We start from the raw sequence: 20,990 nt of genomic DNA on the forward strand, positions 1-20,990 counted from the left end.
GCAGAGAGAAGTAGACAGGAGTCCGAAAAAGCAAAGGAAGAAAAATTACAGGAAGAAGGGGAGCGGGTAAAAAGAGAGCAGGCTGAAAGAGAAAGAAATACTGCCGTTGCTGGTATTTATCCCGTCCTTTCAGAGGAACTAGCAAAAGTGGCCCCAGTAGAAAAATTAGTTAGAGTGCCACCGCCAGTACCCCGAAAAATAAAACAAACAGCATCCGACACGTTCATTAACAACTACCTAGAGGAACCCCCACCATCATACGTGGACGGAATTTTCCCTGCACCCCCAACACAAGAACAGCTCCAGGAGCTCGAGGACGGCGGGGAGGGAGGATCCGGGGCAACATCAGGAGGGGGACCGACAGTAAAAGTAGCAATCTCCGAATGTATATATGACCCAGATCCAGGAAAGGGCAGAATGCTCGTGTTTTCATTACGGCTTAGATGAGCAGTCGCAGATTTGGAAAAATTACCAGATATGGATAGACATCTAAAGAAAATGTACACGTTCATAAGAACAGGGGAAGGTCCTGAATGTATAGCAGAAGCCGTACAAAATAGAAAGGTAATTATTAAGAACTATATCCTTTGCTTCCTAATTAATTGTCTGATCAGAGAAAAAGACGAAGGTGATGGTGATGTAGACCGTTGATATACTGGTTGGAGTGATCGCATAGATGCCGGTCAGCATGATAAATCAGGCCAAACAGACAACATGTTGACCAAAATCCGGAAGGCAATAATAGCATCACATGAAGGAAGCCCGCACGAAACAGCTAAGTTATCATCTGATGACGAAGCAGGGGACACAGACAGAATACATTATGTGGGCCGTGCCCGGCGATTCGAAAAGCCCAAGGGCCTCAATCACCGTAAACAGGGAACTGCCATAAAAGAAAGATATTCCCTTGAAAGTTTGTTCCAGATCACCGAAAAAGCGGTGAATAAATGGCTGGGTAACGATCAGCCCCTCACCCCGACCGAAAATGAATTAGCACGATCAGCTACCCTGTGGATATCCCAATATGATACATATAATAATGATATCGTAGCCCAAACGTTCCTGAGCCTCCCACCAAACGAACAGCGCATAGCTGGTGTTTACATGGTCCAACATTTGATCACGCTATATGAGAGTCAATATTCTGGTCCTGGTCTGTTGTATAAATTGCTGGACGACATAATACTAGACAGGTGGATGAACATGGGTACTGAACTGATTAATGTCATTCTGGATCAGCGACACAAGTATATAGTATACGTGACTAGATCCCTGCTTCCCGCTCCACCTCAGGTTAAGGAACAGTCGTACGACAAGCTGAACCCCCTACGAGAGGTTCATCCTGTAAAGGATGCAAACAATGACCTGCAACGGGTGTATGTCTACACCCCCTTGTCAAAATTAGAGATACTGGAAATGAAGAAAATGTTACCATCCCATGATAAAGACCCGGGGGGTTTTCACCGAGAACTAAAGGCCATTCTTCTTCTAGGAGAATATACATATGCTGACATTCTAAAGTTATTAAAAGTACTATTGCCCGCTGGTATTTACGAGAAATTGAAAGGACAGGACTGGGAGGTAGGAGACAAAAGACTCAGTTGGGATATACTGGAAAGAGAGGAGGCAGGAAGAGGCCCGGGGGTTGGTCTGGGTCCTCGAGCTAAAGACCTACCTGAACTCCTTGTACAAGTTTTGCCCAGATTACTAATCACCAAGAAGGAAGACTGGGATGCTATTTCGGCCTGTAAACAGAAACCAGACGAAGACACTAGCGATTTTTACTCTAGGTTCGAGAAATGTTTCACTATCAATAGTGGTCTTAAGCCCGGTAGTGATTCATATCCCCATCTTTTCGTGAGCAAACTAGTAGAAAATTCCCTACCAGAAGTGAAGTATAGGGTACTAAAGGTTGAGAGTACTTGGCAAGCAAACAGCCCTTCACAAATGTTACAGATGTTACAATACCACCAGAACAGAATTAGAGAGGAACACGAACAGGATAAGAGACGCATGAGAGACACAAAGATGAAGATGCTGGTGGCCCAATCAACACCGGCAAACACAAACACGAACAAGAATAGCACGAAACAAAATACTGGGACCTGTAATTATTGCAAGAAGCCAGGCCACTTCGTAAATGAATGTGCGGTCCTGAAACACAATATAGCGATAGGTAAAACTAAGCCACGATCTTATCCTCCCAAAGAAAATAACACACATCAGACATCAGACACCTTTCCACCACCGCCGCCGCCTGTCCATGCACCTGCACCAGCCCACGCCACAGCACAAATGTATGAGCACGCTCAGACTAACTATCCAGAATACCAAGCATATTCGTGAAAAAGCCCAGAGAGGGAATTCGACTTGCCCCTTATTCCAGTTCCTGTGGACCAAGCGGGTCCCTATGTGCATGCACGTTTACTAGGACAGAATAAAAAGTTTTTGATTGACACCGGGGCAAGTAGAACTACCATCAGTCATTCTGAGGTTCCAGGGGCACCCCTCTCGGGCTCAAAGAGTATATCCCTGGGCTTTTCAGGAAGGCCTATTATCAATGAGGTTTCAGAACCAGTCTCTTTAGGAGTCGGTCCACTAATACATACAACAGACTTACTGCTTACTAAATCATGTCCAGAAAACTTACTTGGCATAAAAACATTAAAGGAACTGGGAGCAGTTATCTGTTGCTCGCCAGAAGGAGTGCGACTGTATTTACGTGATTTCAAGGGACATTTTGTTATGAAAGACGTTGACATCAGGCTTCAAAATGTACCGCAGCACCTATGGGCACAAGGCCCGACTGACGTAGGTTTCATGAACATTACACCATACCAGGTCACCCTCAAGGAAGGAGTGGTGCTGCCGCGGATTCGACAATATAAAATTCCACCTGAAGCTGAAGTAGGGTTGCTGAAAATTATCGATGAACTCATTGCACAAGGGGTGGTGATAGAGACAGAGTCAAACATATGCAATTCACCTGTTCTTCCTATTCTTAAGAGAACTGATCCCAATGCATCACCTGTCTATAGATTAGTTGTGGACCTGCGAGAATTAAACAAAAGTGTGGTGCCACAGTACCCTGTGGTCCCGGACATTTCTTCATTATTGACTGCCATTGATGCGAAGGCTACGTTCTTTACAGTTATTGATCTAAAGAACGCCTTTTTCAGTATCCCAATACATCCGGACAGCCAATATCTTTTCGGTTTCAGTTTAAAAGGCCGCAGCTTCAGATTCACAAGAGCACCACAGGGCTTCACGGAAAGCCCTAGCATCTACAGTCAGGCGCTCAAAAGACAACTAGACAGTATTCATATGCCTACCACTACAGCACTGATACAGTATGTAGATGACATTCTCATTACGGCACGATCGAAAACTGACTGTGAAAGTGCATCACTCACTGTTTTACATTTCCTGGCTGACAAGGGGCACAAAGTGTCCCCTTCGAAGTTACAATTCTGTGAACAGCAAGTGGCGTACCTTGGGCACTTGCTATCCAAGGAGGGTAGGCGACTAACACCAGAACGTATTCAATTGATTTCTGGTCTTTCACAGCCCAAGACACAAAAGGAGGTACGTGCATTCATTGGCCTCACTTCATATTGCAGGCAGTGGATTCCCCAGTATGCTCACATAGCCAAGCCCCTAATACAATTGACGACACAGGAGGTAGCTTCTACTAAAGTCCTCCCTTGGACACAAGAACACACTGTGGCATTTGAAGAATTAAAAAGGGCTTTATGTCAAGCACCAGTTTTAGCAATCCCTGATTACAACAAATCTTTTATGCTTTTTGTGACAGAGCGGGATGGAACAGCACTATCTGTCCTCACACAAGATCATGCAGGAAAACACAAGCCCTGCGCTTATTTTTCTAGTACATTGGACCCAGTAGCACAGGCTTTGCCTGCGTGCCTAAAATCTGTTGCAGCAACAGCCCTAGCCATAAGACAAAGTGACTCGATAGTGCTGGGCCACCCCCTGACAGTACAAGTACCACACGCAGTAGAGGTTCTCTTGAACCGAACACAAACACAACACCTGACTGTAGCGAGACTGACAGGTTATGAGCTGACGCTATTTCAACCACACATAGAGATCAGACGATGCAACATATTGAATCCTGCTACTCTTTTGCCCTCCAGTACAGAAAACGTTTCCCCACATGACTGTGTTGAAGTAATACATACCGTGACGAAACCAAGACAAGACTTGACAGATGTTGCACTCCCAGACCCTGTCCTAACACTCTATGTTGACGGCTCATGCATGAGGACGGGGGCGGGAGAATTAGTGGCAGCATATGCAGTGACCACTGCTACTGAAATCATAGAGACTAAAAGAATAGACATACTGTCAGCACAAGCAGCAGAGCTCATCGCTCTGACTCAAGCGTGCATAAGAGCTAAGCACCTGAGAGTAAATATTTACACTGATTCACAATACGCATATGGGGTAGTTCATGACTTCGGCGTCCTATGGAGGGAAAGAGGTTTCTTGACTTCTCACGGGGCCAAGATACAGCATGGCCCCCTTATTCATGCCCTTCTGGAAGCGATACATTTACCAACAGCCATAGCTATCCTGAAATGCAAAGCACATACTAAAGCCACAGATACCATTTCTCAAGGCAATGATCTGGCAGACCGAACAGCTAAACAGACAGCTCAGACCCCACTAGACATGACAAAATCACAGGTACCATTAAGGTCCAAAGCCATGACAGTTAGGGATCCTTCCAAGGATGTACAAGACATACAGACACATGCTACTCTAGACGAATTAAAGAAATGGTCGGAACAAGGAGGGGTACTGACTGATCAGGGTTGGATGACTAAGGGCAAAGAAACATGGTTTCTTCCTGATTCAATGGTACAAGTGATCATAAATACCGCACATAGTCCTGCACACTTAGGAGAGAGAGCAATGCTAGACAGCTTACAGAATATATGGTTCAACAAGCACCTGCGTGCAGCAGCGAAACAAAAAGTCAGAACATGTATGATCTGTTGCCAATTCAATCCAGGTAAAGGCATTCCGATGGAACAAGGTGGTTTCCATCCACCTGACCATCCTTTCGAAGTCCTTCAAATGGATTATATCCAAATGGACAGATGTAGAGGTTACAAATATGTCCTAGTAGTAGTATGTTCCCTATCAAGATGGACAGAGGCCTATCCAGTCCCTGATTATACTGCTGTGACTACCGCCAGACAACTGGTGCGAGAATGTTTCCCACGTTATGGATTACCGCGTGTCGTATATTCCGACAACGGTCAGCCTTTCTCTTCTGAACTCATGAAACAAGTGTCCCTTCTGTTAGGGTATACCTGGAAGTTCCATTGTGTACGACATCCTGAGGCAGCAGGCCTTGTAGAAAGACATAATCAGACCTTAAAAATAAAACTAGCAAAGATTTGCGCAGACAAAGGTGTGGATTGGATGGTAGCCCTGCCGGTTGCCCTCTTTTACATGCGAATGGTAGCCCATTCTAGAACAGGCTTATCTCCCTATGAAGTGGTCTTTGGTAGACCACCGAATATGTGGGGCACTCCAATGCCTAAAAAGATCACTGATGTTGATAGTAACATGCTGACAGATTACCTGGCTTCCTTGATGTCTGCACTACTCTCTTGTCGTTCGCAGGTTGCTGCCGCCTTCCCTGACAACACCCAGGTCAAGGAACATTCCCTCGCTCCTGGGGACTTTGTTCTCATAAGGAACTTTGACAGAACGAGCCCTCTTGAGCCAAGGTGGAAGACGCCTAAACTAATATTATTAACTACGAGGACCGCTGTTAAAGTCGAAGGACGAAAAGGATGGGTTCATCTATATCATTGCAAACGCTACTTTGGGAATAACGATTCGTTTAAAAAAGACATAAAGACTTCAGACTTTGAGCCCCCTTTATTAGAGGAGACTCCCCAGCAGACTTACAAAACCAAACTTGGATCTAACAAGTCAGAACCCGTTTGATCAATTAAGTCCACTAGGTGGTGAAGCGGTTGAACGTGTATTCTGGCTCGCATAAGATCTTGGATATCGCAGATGAGAAAAAGAGCAAGATGAAAACCAAATACTGTAAAATATTACGTGGTAGATGTATAGTGACTCTGACATTTTTATTTCTTCTGTGCATCACGATGATATGCATCAGCTTAATACTACATGCTATTTTTCCTCCTCTTGCCTCACTCTTACACTCTACCAATGATACCATAAAGCACACATTCAGTGATCTGCCATCCCATGAGCTATCGTATCGACTTGCCTTACGCAACAATACTTTTATCCAGATGCTGCACCATTCACATCAGACTAGCAATGCTACAGACTGCTGGGTCTGTGGCCGACTTCCCCCGTATCAGAAGGTGAAGGGAGTGTTGCCTCTTTTCCCTTTTCCATTCTCCCATAATGGTTCTTGCGGAGCATGGTTTGCCTTAATGACATCCATCAACGGTGATGCCAAAGAATGTCAAGATAAGGAATGTAGGGGCGACTGGGTATGGGGTAACTTGAACAAAGTCATGAATAAAGCATGTTTCCCAGATGAAGAAGGTCTTCCCCAAAGGAAAGGTACCGATCTAGAAAATGAAGAGTATCTGCAAGGAAATGCGACCCTTGACTTTATAGTGTTGAATGTCAAGCCCATACACAATTTAGGTCCATCCTCAATCACAGTCCTGCCAGTAAAAGGGAACTTGTGTGTCAGAAAAGAAGGCTCTGTACAGTTGGGGCACGGCGAGTGTAACACTATACTAGTGTTCAAAGACAAAGGAAAGTCTTACTTCAGAGCATCACGACACACCTACTTTATTTGTGGCCAGACAGCCTATGTACAACTGCCCTTAGACTGGGGTGGGACGTGCTATATATCATTTCTCCTAACACCCGTTTTCTTGGCCCCATCGAACTATCATCAGAATCTTCAACTAGCACTTATCAGGCACAGACGAGGGCTCGATGCCTCTGGCATTGACCAGACTGAAACAGCTTGGGAACAATATACAGATTTCAACAAAGGTTTCTTTTTCTTCGTAGGTCCCGTCCAGAATAGTAAACTTATCCGCAGACTAACAAGGATTCTAGAAACAGTTGCTAATGAGACTGCATCAGCCCTGGGGAACTTGACCCAGGAACAGTCTGCTATGAGAATGGTCGTTCTTCAGAATCGTCTTGTTCTTGACGTCATCCTAGCGGATAGGGGCGGGGCCTGTAGGGTCATCGGTTCCAGCTGCTGCGTTTTCATACCTAATAACGCACCGTCTGTATACAAAGCAATAACAAGACTCCACAAGATTGCCCAAAGCATACACCAAGACCTCCTATAAACAGATGATTTTCACAATAAACAATAGACAAGTGTCGTCAGAAAAAGAAGACCTATACACTGTTATTAATTTGAAAAAATAGGTAACCTTTATTAAAACAGAAATAAATAGAAATGTAACTTTAATAGAACAGTATAATAAAAAAAAAGTGGGTTTGACTCCAGTGGAAGCAGCGTAGGAAACCTGCAGGACAAAAATGAAACATAAGTATGTGTGCTATGTAGAAGAGGTAAAGAAAGGTAGTCCGAAGGAAAGGACCATAGTGAGAATGGAAGGGAGGGGGAGTGGGTGGAAGGGAGAAGGGGAGGGAGAGTCAAAAGAAGAGAGGGAGGAGGAGACAACGTCAGCCTATTGCACCCAGCCCTTAGTGTTTACCCTCCGTCACCCATTTGTCTAGGATGCTGGGGTCTGCGAGAAAGAGTGTGGTTCAGCAAGTCCTTAAAATTAAATACATGAGGCCAGAGATTATGGGCCATATTATGAAGGAAGGGCGATAACATTATTGCCTCTTTAGCGGCAGGAAACTGCCGCTAAAGCGGCGATGTAATATGCCCTTGTGAATTCCCTTAGAAGCCCAGGTTCTGGTGTGAATTTGGGCTTCTATGGGAATTTTCAAGGGCATATTATCAACCCCTCATCGTTGCTTTAGCGGCAGTTTCCTGTCGCTAAAGTGGTGATAATGTTATCGGCATTGTTTGATAATATAGTCCTACATTATTAGCTACGGAAAATCGCTTGCATGCACCTGTGCACCCAGGGTGCTGCACCCCAACCCCTTCCCCCGCACTGTGCTCAATTGTAGGTCTTGCACACCGAGGCTTCACTGCTTACCTGCCACCACTGGTGTGTCCCACGACGTGTTGGTGCAAGCTCCTAGTCCGGGGTATGAGGACGGTGTCTTGATACCACGATGGAAGGTGTCAGAATGCCAGGGCATCATTGCGGGTTCAGCTCCCGCTCAAATCTTTTTTTTTTTTTTTTTTTTTAAACTTTATTTGTAGTTTTGAACAGTTATGGAACAAACCAAGTTACAGTACCAGCAATGTCAAAGAATCAATGGTTATAGGAGGCACACAGTCCGGAATCAATCATTGAGCTCAACAGATGCCCGTGCGGGGCCCATGTAGTAATTCAGGCAGAGGCAACGGCGGGAAGGAAACAAACAAATGAGTAAGCAGACCCAGCAGGATAAGAACAAATATCCCATTCACGTGATGCATGTAGGACCCCTCCTTGTATTCAACCCCGTTTCCCATCAAGTCTCTAGGGAGCCCGCCCAAACCCCATCGGACAGGGGGGTGTACAGGCACTCTGCTGGCCGAGGCAGCCTCACCACTCACTCCTCGGTGGCAACTGCCGCCGTCTCCTGTACAGAGGCCCCCCCCACTGGATCCTGCGCCAGGAGGTACCCCACCAGTGGTCCCCACACATCTCTGGGCCGTGAGGCTCGCGGCAATAGCTCAGCGTAAGTGGTGCTTTGCTCCTGACAAAACGTCATGTCCGCCAGCCACTCCTTGAATTTCGGGGCCCGGCCCCTACCCCATCTGCAGGCCACTCTTCGCTTCGCCAGGAGCAAGGCAATGGCAACATATTTTTTATGGGTAGGGGGAATACGTGCCGTATGACCCAAGAGCGCAAGTATCGGGTCTCCGTCCAGTCGAGTCCCAATCATACTCCCAAGTGCCGTGAACACCTGTTCCCAATAGCTCCGCACCACAGCGCAGTCCAGGCAAGATGCAGAAAGCCCGCCCCCACCTGGCCACATCTCCCACAGCGATCATCGGCAGCCAGCCCAAAACATAGTTTCCTGACCGGTGTATAGTAAATCTGGTGCAGGAATTTGAAATGTATGACCCGGAACCTACTGCTAGCAGATATTTGTGCCGTCTGGCGACAGCAGTATTGCCATTGTTCATCCGTGAGGTCGCTGCCCAGCTCCCCCTCCCATCGGGTCCGGGACAAGTCGCGCTCTCTTGTGTCTCGCTCGCGCATGGAAGCGTATAATCTGGACACCAAATGCCCCCCACCCACCACACCCAAAAGCAGATGCAACGGTGCGAAACACTCTGGCTCGCATGGGAAAGAGGGAAGCAATGAACGCATACCCTGCCGCAGCCGCATGTAAAGAAAGACATCGAGCGGCGTGCCCGCCGTGCCCTGCAAAAAGTGTTCAGCAGTGCAAAAGGTCCCTTCTCGGAAGAGGTCTCCCCAAGTCGCGACCCCCGCTCTGATGCAGAGATCCTGAAACCCCTTCTCCTGTAGCAATGTCAGACTTGGATGATACGTGAGTGGTAACCTGGGGGAGTACAGGAACGAGGCTCCCATGAAGGCCGCCAGACGTCGCCACGCCTCCACCGTACCGGTGATTGTGGTGGGTGCCACAACAGGCGCCTCCTTATAGCCATGTATGAGACCAGTAAGGGGGATGGGGTCGGCCAGCCAAGCCTCTACCGCTATCTGCGGCATATACCGCGGGGGACGCATCCAATAATAGGCATAATGTGCCTGGGCACATAAATAGTATAATTCAAGGTCCGGAACATCGAATCCGCCCTGAGCGTACGGCCTGGTGAGGATAGACCATTTCAGACGTGACTGCTTGCCGCCCCACACTAATCGTATCAGCTCCGAACACAGCGTGGCGAAAAAAACCCGTCCAGGGTAATAAGGAACGTTGAGGAAAAGGTACAGAAACTGCGGGAGCACCTTCATTTTTATGAGCGACACACGGCCCGCCATTGATAATGGCAGAGCGATCCACTTCGTGACATTGGTCTTGAGCCGCTCCACAGCCGTGCCGTAATTCGCCCTAATGATCTCATCCCTATCTCGGGTTACTTGAATTCCTAGGTACCGGAAATCTTCCTGGCACCACTCCAACGGGAAATCAAGGGGGAAGGGGGTCACCGCCGCCGTGAGCGGGAACACCACAGATTTTCCCCAGTTGATGCTCACTCCGGAGAGTCGCCCAAATCGGATAAACTCCCGCAATATGGGGTTTATGTTGTCTTGCGGGTCCCTGATGTATAATGTGATATCATCCGCATAGAGCGAGATCAATATTTGCCGCAGGCTGCAGCGGAACGCCTTGTCATTGTGCATCTGTCGGAGCCAAGCAGCTAGCGGTTCCACAGCTAATGCAAATAACAGCGGTGAGAGCGGGCACCCCTGTCGGGTACCCCGCGAGATCGGTATCTGTGGGGATAAATGCCCGTTGATAATCACACGGGCCGTCGGCTGATTATACAGCAAGTGCAACCAGGAAAGAAACAGTTGAGGGAAACCCATCCGTCGGAGAACCCCGAATAGGTAGTCCCATTCCACTGAGTCAAACGCCTTCGTGGCATCGAGAAACACAGCGGCTAGTGGGAACTCCTGATCTACCATCTGCACCAGGGAGAAGAGCGTCCGGAGATTATGGGAGGTTGACCTCCCGGGCACGAACCCCGCTTGGTCCGGTAGGACAAGTTTGTCCATCAATAACGTGAGGCGGTTCGCCAGCACCTTCGCCAATATTTTGGCATCGCAATTAATTAGCGAGAGTGGCCTGTAGGAGTCGCAGGAGTCTGGGGCCTTTCCTGGCTTCAGCAACGAGGTGACCACCGCCTCTCTCATGGACGGCGGCAGCACACCCACCTCTAGGGATTCAGTGTACACCTCCCGAAGGACCGGCGCCATCACCTCAATGTAACTCTTATAAAACTCTGCCGGTAGCCCATCGGAACCCGGCGCTTTCCCATTTTGCAGCTGCATGATCGCCTCCCGCACCTCGTCGAGTTCGAACGGGTGACACAGAAACTCGCGCTGTGCATCCCCCAACCACCCCAAGGCCACATCGTCCAAGAAATCAGCCATCTCAAGTGCCCCCGATCTCTGAGACGTGTAGAGTGAGCGGTAGTGGTCCACAAATGTGTCAAGTATTGCACGGGAATCTCTGTGAACCGTGCCATCCGAGCTATGTACTTCTAGTATGTGGGCACCAAAACGAGGAGGGCGCGTCACCTCCGCGAGAGCCCTCCCGGGACGCTCTCCCTCTCCGTATCTGCGGGCCACCCAATACTTCCCACGAAACTTCAACTCTCGCTGCGCCTCAGCCTCGTATTTAGTGAGCGTTTCACGAAATGCACCTTGTGCTGCCTCCGCCTGTCCCTGACCCATCTGGCCCTCTAATTCTTTCAGTTCTTGCTCCAGGCGACCAAGAGTGCGCTGTATATCTTTAAGTACTCCAAAGCTCTTAGAGAGACAATAGCCGCGTATCGTCACCTTAAAGGCCTCCCATATCACCTCCACACTGCTGACCGAATCTTTATTGCGTGCGAAGAAATCTAGTATCTCTTCCTCGAGTTCCGTCTGAAAGACGGCATCTAGTAGCACAGTGGGCTGCATTCGCCAGCGCGGTCTAGGAGCAGTATACCCTGGCAGTGCAAGTGATAGTTTCACCGGACAATGGTCCGAGTATGTCCTGGCCAAGTGTGAGGTTTCTCGTATACCCGAGACCAGACCTCGGGATAGCAGACAATAGTCGATTCTCGCCCAACTGCCCAAGTGGGATGTGAAGTGCGAGCCCTCCCTCCCCAAGGGATGCGAATATCGCCACCCATCAATTAACCCTTCGTCCTCGAGTATGCCTGACAACGCTTCCCTGGATTTAGTGTAATGGTGCGGCATGGGGTGAGAGCGATCCTGAGCGGGCCTGAGGGCAATGTTGAAATCTCCCCCCCATATTATGTGTGCAGAACCAATCGTCAGTATTTTTCCCCATATATCATGAAAGAAGTCTGGGCTATCCGTATTCGGGCCATAACAATTAGCTATCGTGACAGAGTCCTCTCCTAACCTGCCCCAGGCAATCACATAGCGGCCTTGTGGGTCTGAGATCGTACCTGCTATCTCGCAGCGCAGCTGTTTTTTAAAAAGGATCGCCACCCCACAGCCGATGTGCTGCCCACTTGCAGGCGAACGTGCTAACCACCCCCGGGTCTAGATGGGTCTCCTGCAACAGCGCCACTTGAATTCTCTGTCTGTCTAGGTATGCCAAGATTTTCCTGCGTTTCCTCGGGTCCCCCAATCCCCACACATTCCACGTCATTATGTTAATCACGTCATTACTCTCCCGGGCCATCTGCGCTACAAATACACATACCAGTCCTGCATAGTAAATCCCTGCATACCTCCTCTGTCACACCACAATTGCTACCTGAATACCGAACCCCCATGAACATCCCCCCCACCTCCCACTGAAGCATCCCCAACTTGCCAGAATCCCCAGTCCCTCCCCCCACCCGCAAAACAACGAAAACTGCAATACTGTTAGGTTTACCCATACTTAAGTAAGTCAATGGGTGCGACCCGCTGGGGTGCAACCTCTAGGTGGCAAACCGGGTATCCCCTCCCCCTAAGCCAGCTGGTGAATGTAGGGGCAAGCCCTATGTGGGTCAGGAGAGGGTGTTCGGCGTGGTCCAAATGTTACGCCCACTGGCGTGGGCCTTTCTAGGTCCTTCGCATCAGCTGAATAATAAAGATGTGCTGCGCTAGGCCCATCTGCAGTCTGCCACTCCCTCCCGGCCATCCTGCTCACCGTCCCCTGGCCAGGGCACCCCCGGCAGCAATAAACGTCAGTCCTGGGAGGTTGGGCCGCCCGAGGCGGGCAGCGGATCAGAGCAGCCGCCTGATCGTCTGAGCTGTTTAAGGAAGTCTTCCACCTGCTGTGGGTTAGTGAAGAAGTGCTGTCGGCCCTGATGGGTAACCCGGAGGCGCGCCGGGTACAGCAAAGCATAGTCTACCTGTGCCTGTCGCAGGTTATTTTTCACCGCCATGAATTTGCGCCCATCCTCCTGCACTGCAGCCGTGAAGTCTGGATAGATAGAGAAGGAGACCCCATCGTATTGGAGCTGTTGATTACCTCTCGCTACTCGTAGTACTGTGTCCCGGTCTCTGTAATTGAGAAGTCGGGCAATGATGGGGCGAGGTGTGCTTCCCGGCGGAGGGCGGGGGCCCAGGGACCGATGAGCTCGTTCCACGATGAATTGGGAAGAGAGCTGTTCCTTCCCAATGGTTGCAATCAACATCCTCTCCACATAATCCTCTAAGCGGCCCGTGTTTGTGGACTCCGGTAGCCCAAGAACGCGAATGTTATTGCGTCGACTTCTCGCTTCTAAGTCTTCGTTCTTGGCTGCTATTAGTTTGAGAAGTTTATCCATTTGTGCAACCTGCGCCGAGACCCGGGTGGTGGTATCCTCTGCATCTGAAATACGGCGTTCTGTCTCACAGATGCGATCTTCATGTTTGTCGAGCTTTTGCACAATGGCGTCCATCCGGGTAGACATACCATCCATTTTCTCCCCCATGGTGGCGAAGCCCTGCCGGACCTCCCGGAGAAGCGATGTCAGCTCCCCCGCACTCTCTGCAGGCCCAGCAGCCTGATCCGAGTCGGCCATCTCCACTCTCTCGGCCGGAGGGGCACGGCCCGTCTTCTTCGCCTCAAAGGTGAGGCGAGATTGTCGAGCATCGGCCTTCCCCATCACCAGGCGCCACCAGGGGTGCGATATCGAGCCCCGCGCGGAAAGCCACCAACCGCGGCCTCAGTCGCCGTTCTTCACCGTCCCGGGTCCTCCGATGCTCCGGGCCACCCCCACACTCCAGTCCAGTCTCGCGTTCTTAGCGCCGGTGCGCCGTCCCCCTCGTTCCCAGGGGCAGATGCGGCTCTAAAGGGGGCCGTGCCAGGGGTCCTCCGGCCCTGTGCAGTCACAATCACAAAAAATGTCGCACTGCTGGCAATGGGCGATAGTTCACTCACAGTCCTCCACTTGTTCCCTGTCCAGCGTCCTCAGAAGGAATCAGCAGGCCCAACCCTCGACGAGAGGCTGCAGGGGCTCAGTCATCCACGGCCAGTGCGGTCAATCTCGTGCCCCAGCGCTGCCTCCCATGCGGTTATGGTGGAGGGTGCCGGGAAGGAAGGCCTCAAAGCAGGTCGCGGCACTCTCCCCTCTCCTGCTGCACTCGGGGGGCTCCACCCAGCTCGCACTACAGGCCCACAGCGAGCGAAGGGGTGCAGTGGGACGTCTCACCCAGCAAGCCTCTAGGCAGGCAGCGTCCGTCGCGGAGCCCCGCTCCGATGCGGCAGCCGGCCTGCAATCCTCGCCGTCAGCACAGCTAGGGCCTCCGTCACACAGCAGCTGCGGTCGCACTCACCTGACCTCCGGCGATGTCCAGCGCAGCACAAGGGTACCGCCACCTCACCCTTTCCGACAGCGCATGCAGGTGTCTCAGGTCTCCCAGGTCGCGTCTAGCAAGTCGACCTCTTCAGGGAATCTCGACGTATCTCTCTGCAGCCTGGCGGCCTGCGCGCCGCGTGGGAAGCCGCGGGCTCCCGTAGATCAGTGGCCGGGCTGCTCCACCTCTCCGATTTCCGCCACCGCAGCCGTCCCGCCAAGAGCGCTCCCGCTCGTCAACCGAGGCCCCCCCGGCCGTCAGAAGTGGCCGTCGGGTGGTCGGACGGTGTTAGGGCATGCAGCCTCTGCAGGCAGGCCGCGCAGATCGCCGGTGGGCAGGATAACGTTCGGATCAGTGCGCCGAACTGCAGGAGCCTGACATATGTGCGGCCATCTTGCACGGCGCCACCTAGCGCCCCCCCAGCTCCCGCTCAACCTTTCTTGTGGCAATCAATGGAATGTCTGAAAAGGGAGAAATAATTTAATGGTGGAATCGTCTGGAGGTAAATTAATGTTTATTTCAAGCTTGATAGAAAATAGGAGTTGAGGGCATCTTTCGTTTTTGAAGTATGATCTACCAACTGTTAGTGGTAATCGTGGTTCAAAGAGGAGTTGGAGTGCACGAGAATACACAAGGTTAAATAATAATATGTTATGCCAACGTTCACATACAAAGGAACAGAGCGCATGCTAGAAGCATAATGTGCGCGTGTAATGCAGTGGCGGGAGCCTGTGTGCATGTACACTTAGTAAGGAGCTCACTACAGTGTGCTAAAAGCCAACGCCACGTGTCTGTAGGGCAGCGCTGCCCGCTGACTCAGGCCTACAGTACGGTCCAGCAGGTCCTTAAAATTAGACCGATGTGACTGAATGAGGTCAGAGATCACATCATTATGCACGGCAACATCGCTTTTTCGCACGTGCGCACTCAGGGTGTTGCACCCACCCCTCCCGCAGAACCGCCCTCAACAGGTGTCCATAGGGCAGCGCTGCCCGTAGATTCAGGCCTACCTTATGATATAGCAGGTCTTTAAAATGAGACAGAGATGTGACTGAATGAGGTCAAAGATCACATGATAACACATGGCAATATCGCTTATTCGCGCGTGCGCAATCTGGCTGATGCATCCCATCCCTCCCGCAGCACCGCGCTGAAGAGGTTTCTGTAGGGCAACTAGCTCAACTAACTAGAACAGGCAAATTTCTCTGGTTTTAGAGTCAAATGTTCAACTAACTATAACGTCCCTGAAACCTATGTTTTTGTGTGTGAATATATATATATATATATATGTATATATATATATATAAAAATATAAATATATATATATACACATATATATATATAATGTTTTGACTTGCAAATATCCTGAGCGCAATTTGACAAATCTTCAAGAAATAATTTTTTTTAAAAGTGTCAAAGTGAGTCTTGTTGTGCATGGAAACTTTCGATACGTCGAGCGGGGGCCGAGAAAAAGAGGGGGGTGGAAAAATGTTTATTTTCCATGTTAATTCCCATTAAAGTTTTGAACACAACTACAGCCTGAACCGCTGGACGGCATTACACCAAATTAGGCAAGAAGGTAGGTTATGGTTTACAGATCATGCTTTCAGTTATCCATTGTAAATCCATTCAGTAGTTGCTTAGAAATGTAAGGGAAAGCAAATAAGGATATATGGGCGGAGCCTAAGCACAGACCTCATGGTAAGATCTGATTTGCTGCTAACATTTCAACCAAGAAGTGTTGGCAGCCATCTTGGAACTCGGCTTTCAAAGGAAGAAAAGGGGGCAGGGTAGAAATACCCTGGCCCCAAAGGTGTGGTCCACCTGTAACCCCAACAGGGACAAAAATCACTTAAAAAAAAAAGGTTTGCCGCAAAAATGCAAAGGAGCAGAGCCACAAATCTGCCCAATCTCCCACACTTGTTTTGAATACAGCACCTGGGTGGGCAAGGCCCAGGGGGCATTTTTTTAAAATGGAAATCGGGCCCATAGAGGCCCTTTCCTAAGGCTAATTGAACCCCGGGGACACCCACCTCCTGGGGCTTTAATGATAAGAAGGGGGTGCACGGGCACCCCTTCATGGCCTCTAAAAGCTCCAGGGACCGCCACCTCCCTGGGGCTAAATACAAAGTTATGGGGCTCTGCACAAACCACCTCCGGGAGCTAAATAATGGGGGTCCAGCAGACCCCCCTGGGGCACGGGGACCACACCCTACCTATGGACAAATATTATTTAAAAATGAGAGAGGGGCCACGCGGCCTACCTCCTGGGCCATATACGGCCCAAGGACCACCACCTCCCCAGGGCCAGCACATGCAGATCAAAAAAAGGGGGGCTGCGCAAGCTTCCTTTTTGAGTCAATAATGGCCCTAGGGATCACCACCCCAGGGCCAGCTCCTGCTGTGTCCCAGGAGTGCCCACGTCCAAGACATACCTGTTTGCTCTGACTTAGCAGGAGCTTTGACAGCTCTCACCAAGTCGGAGCAAACACTAACTATGTGCTCAGCAAGCAAGCAAGCAAGAGCTGTGAAATCGCTCCCACTTGCTGACAGCAGAGTTTTTGTCTGTTTCGGGCAGGGAAACAGATTAAAGGATTTCTCTCACAGACAGGGAGCTGCATTTTTAGCAGCTCCCTGTTAGTGAGAGCAATGCCAGCTCCAGCAAGAGGCGGGGAGCCGGCTGGGCTTGCTGGAGTCGGCTGGGACTGTGAGCCATGAGGTTTCCCCCGCAATCCCGGGGGAAAGATGCGAAAGAGGCAAAATAAAGGTCAAAAATGAGCTGAAAGCGGCAGAATATAGTTCAGAAACGAGCAGACAGAGGCAGTATTATGGTCAGCAATGAGCAGAAAGAGACAAACTAAAGGTGAGAAAGGAGCAGAAAGAGGCAAAATAAAGGTCAGAAATGAGCAGAAAGAGGCAGAATGAAGGTCAACAACAAGCAGGAAGAGGCAAAATAAGGGTGTGAAATGAGCAGAAAGAGGCAGAACAAAGGTGATAAACAAACAGAAAGAGGTATGACAAAGGTGAGAAACGAGCAGAAAGAGGCAGAATAGAAATTAGCAGAAAGAGGCAGAATAGAGGTCAGAAACGAGCAGCAAGAGACAGAATAAAGGTCAGAAACTACCCGAAAAAGGCAAAATAAAGATCAGATATGAGGAGACATTCAGACACTCTCACCCTCAATCACAGACCCTTTCAGACACTAGTCTGACACATACAGTCAGGTACACAGAGCCACTCACACAGTTGTGAATTCTGAATGTGCTGGTGTGTATTGAATGTATGTTTTGGTTTTGTGGAGACGTGGTAGAGTTGCAAATTCGCAAAATAAATTAAAAAAAGGAATTTAAAAAGAATTTAAACCAGTATTTGGGCAAAGAGTTGGCTCTGAGAAGAGCATTTGTGTTTATTTTGTGTAGATGATAACTACCCAGACAACCGGATGCAATCTTTTAAGTTGTTGAGGAACACCCTGCTGCATTTCTATATGAAATTAAGTTCATCACTTCTATAGATGTTGTCCATTTCAAAAGCATAAATTGTTATTATATACTGAGACCATGTTATGGTCTCTGAGGAATGCAGAAACAGTTTTATTGATTTTTTCCTAGCTTTGTCTATCTGTGGACAGAATCCATTTGATCACTTCCATTTCTGCCTTTGGCAGGTATTGGAGAACACCTAGCCAGTGTGAGCGAAAAGTGCCATTAGTTGGCCAAAGGTACACTTTATTAGGATTTCCAGTCCTACTCCAGTAAGTGTGCCTAGGTCATTGCCACCACAGTGCTCAATCATGAGGTCTGGATGTTGGTAATCTGCAGTGCTATCAACCAAAGGTAGCAATTAATGCCACTTAAACCCTCTCTGGCCAAATCAAGTAATGTTCATATTAGGCAAACTCAAGTCCCTTTCAATGCTGCCCTCCTTGCACACTCTCTGGCCCAAAACACAAAGCAATGACCCTCAAGCCACACTCACCATTTTGAAGGCAAGGAGGAGTTTCACACAAGAGAAGGCTGCTGCTGAATGAGATCGTTTTTAAAATGAGAGATATTTGAAATGGAATGCAGCTATGTAATTTTAAAAAGAACATAATTCATTGAATGGTGTAAATACACAAGTAGCTAAAATTAGGTCTTTTTTTAGCAAAAAGTAAGAAGAGCTGTGAATGGCTCTGGAAAAATTAAAAAAATTTATTTTTGGGGGATATGCTTATATTTTCAAACAACCAAACATTGCTACAGTTGAACTTGAAGCTAGTACGCTGCTCACAGAAGGTGTTGTGAACTTTTGATCTACTGGTACAATAGAGTGTTCCAAAGCAGGTTGCTGTGGAAACTGAGCTGAAACTGTGTTAGGAAGGGTTGTAAATAAACTACTTTCACAGTTGAAATGAGAGTGGTTTAGACACATTGCTTATTATGAAATACTTTCTAAATCACTACAAACTCATGCATAAAATCGCAAATTTGTTGCGAAGTTACATGGGGACCCACGCTGAGCGTCACAATGGATTTGTGCATCCACCCACAAACACTACCAGATTGGGCTTTTTAGCAAGATACTAAGAAAGGGCTAAATAAATATGACCATTGAAAAGTGTAATAAGGAAGAAAAAAAATTAAACAACAGTTATGATTTACATACATGAAGTACATCAGTATCACTCAATCAATCAGTCAATCAATCACATAATTTGTAAAGCGCGCTACATACCCGTGAGGGTTTCAAGGCGCGGGGGGGGAGGGTTGCTGCTGCTATTTGTCGAAGAGCCAGGTCTTGAGTTGTCTCCTGAAGGTCAGCAGGTCTTCGGTCTGTCGCAGGTAGAGGGGAAGGGTGTTCCAGGTCTTGGCGGCGCAATGGGAGAAGGACCTGCCTCCGACAGTGGTTCTCCGGATGCGTGGGACCGTGGCCAGGGCGTGGTCAGTGGAGCGGAGATTCCTGTTGGGTACGTAGAAGGAGAGTCCACTGTTGAGATAGGTTGGGCCGGTTTTGTGGAGTGCTTTGTGTGTGTGGATCAGGAGTTTGAAGGGGATTCTTTTGTCGACGGGGAGCCAGTGCAGGTTCCTCAGGTGGGGGGTGATGGGGTCGAGGCGTGGGACGTCGAGCATCAGGCGGGCGGAGGCATTCTGGATTCTCTGTAGTCTGCTGATGAGCTTGGACGAGGCTCCGGCGTAGAGTGCGTTTCCGTAGTCGAGTCTGCGGCTGACAAGGGCCTGGGTGACAGTTTTCCTCGTGTTGGTCGGGATCCATTTGTAGATCTTGCGGAGCATGTGGAGGGTGTTGAAACAGGTGGAGGAGACTGCGTTGACTTGTTTGGTCATGGAGAGTTTTGAGTCGAGGATGACTCCCAAGTTGCGTGCGTGGTGGGTGGGGGCCGGGGGGGACCCCAGTGATATGGGCCACCAGGAGTCGTCCCATGCGGAGGGGTTGGACCCGAGGATGAGGATTTCCGTTTTGTCTGTGTTCAGTTTGAGGCAGCTGTCCTCCATCCAGTCGGCGACGGCCTTCATTCCCTGGTGGAGGTTGGATTTGGCGGTGAGGGGGTCCTTAGTGAGGTAGAGGATCAGCTGCGTGTCGTCGGCGTAGGAGATTATGTTGAGGTCGTGCTGTCGGGTGATGCGTGCTAGTGGTGCCATGTAGACGTCGAACAGTGTCGGGCTGAGGGAGGATCCTTGAGGGACGCCACAGATGATCTCAGAGGCCTTGGATCAAAATGGGGGGAGGCGGACTCTCTGCATTCTGCCGGAGAGGAAGGAGGTGACTCAGTCCAGGGTCTTGTTACGATCCCTGCGTCGTGAAGGCGTGTGAGTAGTGTGAGGTGGCAGACAGTGTCGAAGGCGGCGGAGAGGTCCAAGCGGATGAGGGCCACCATCTTGCCGCTGTCCATCAGGATCCTGATGTCGTCTGTGGTGGTGATGAGGGCGGTCTCGGTGCTGTGGTTGCTGCGGAATCCTGATTGGGACGGGTCAAGGATGTTGTTGTCTTCGTGGTGCCGGGTGAGCTGGGTGTTTACTATCTTCTTGATGACCTTAGCTGGGAACGGGCCGGACGTTCTTGAGGTCGCTCGGGTCTGCCTTGGGTTTCTTCAGTAGGGCGTTGATCTCTGCGTGCTTCCAGATTTCAGGGAAGGTGGCGGTCTTGAAGGAGAGGTTGATGATTTTGTGCAGGTGGGGAGCGATGGACTTGCTGGCTTTGTTGAAGATGTGGTGCGGGAGAGGGTAGGATGGGGATCCGGAGTGGACTGTTCACATGGTCTTGATTGTGTCCTCGATGCTCACGTTGGCCCAGGTTGTCTGGGTGTCGTGGGCGGTGGGGTGCGGTGGGTTCGGTGCGGTGTGGTCAGTAGGGGTTGTCTGGGGTCTGAAGCGGTCATGGATGTTGGTGATTTTACGGTGAAAGAAGGTGGCAAGGGAGCCGCGCAGGGCTTGCGAT

Source organism: Triturus cristatus, chromosome 3_1, assembly GCF_964204655.1.
Source record: "Triturus cristatus chromosome 3_1, aTriCri1.1, whole genome shotgun sequence".
Taxonomy (NCBI): Eukaryota; Metazoa; Chordata; class Amphibia; order Caudata; family Salamandridae; genus Triturus; species Triturus cristatus.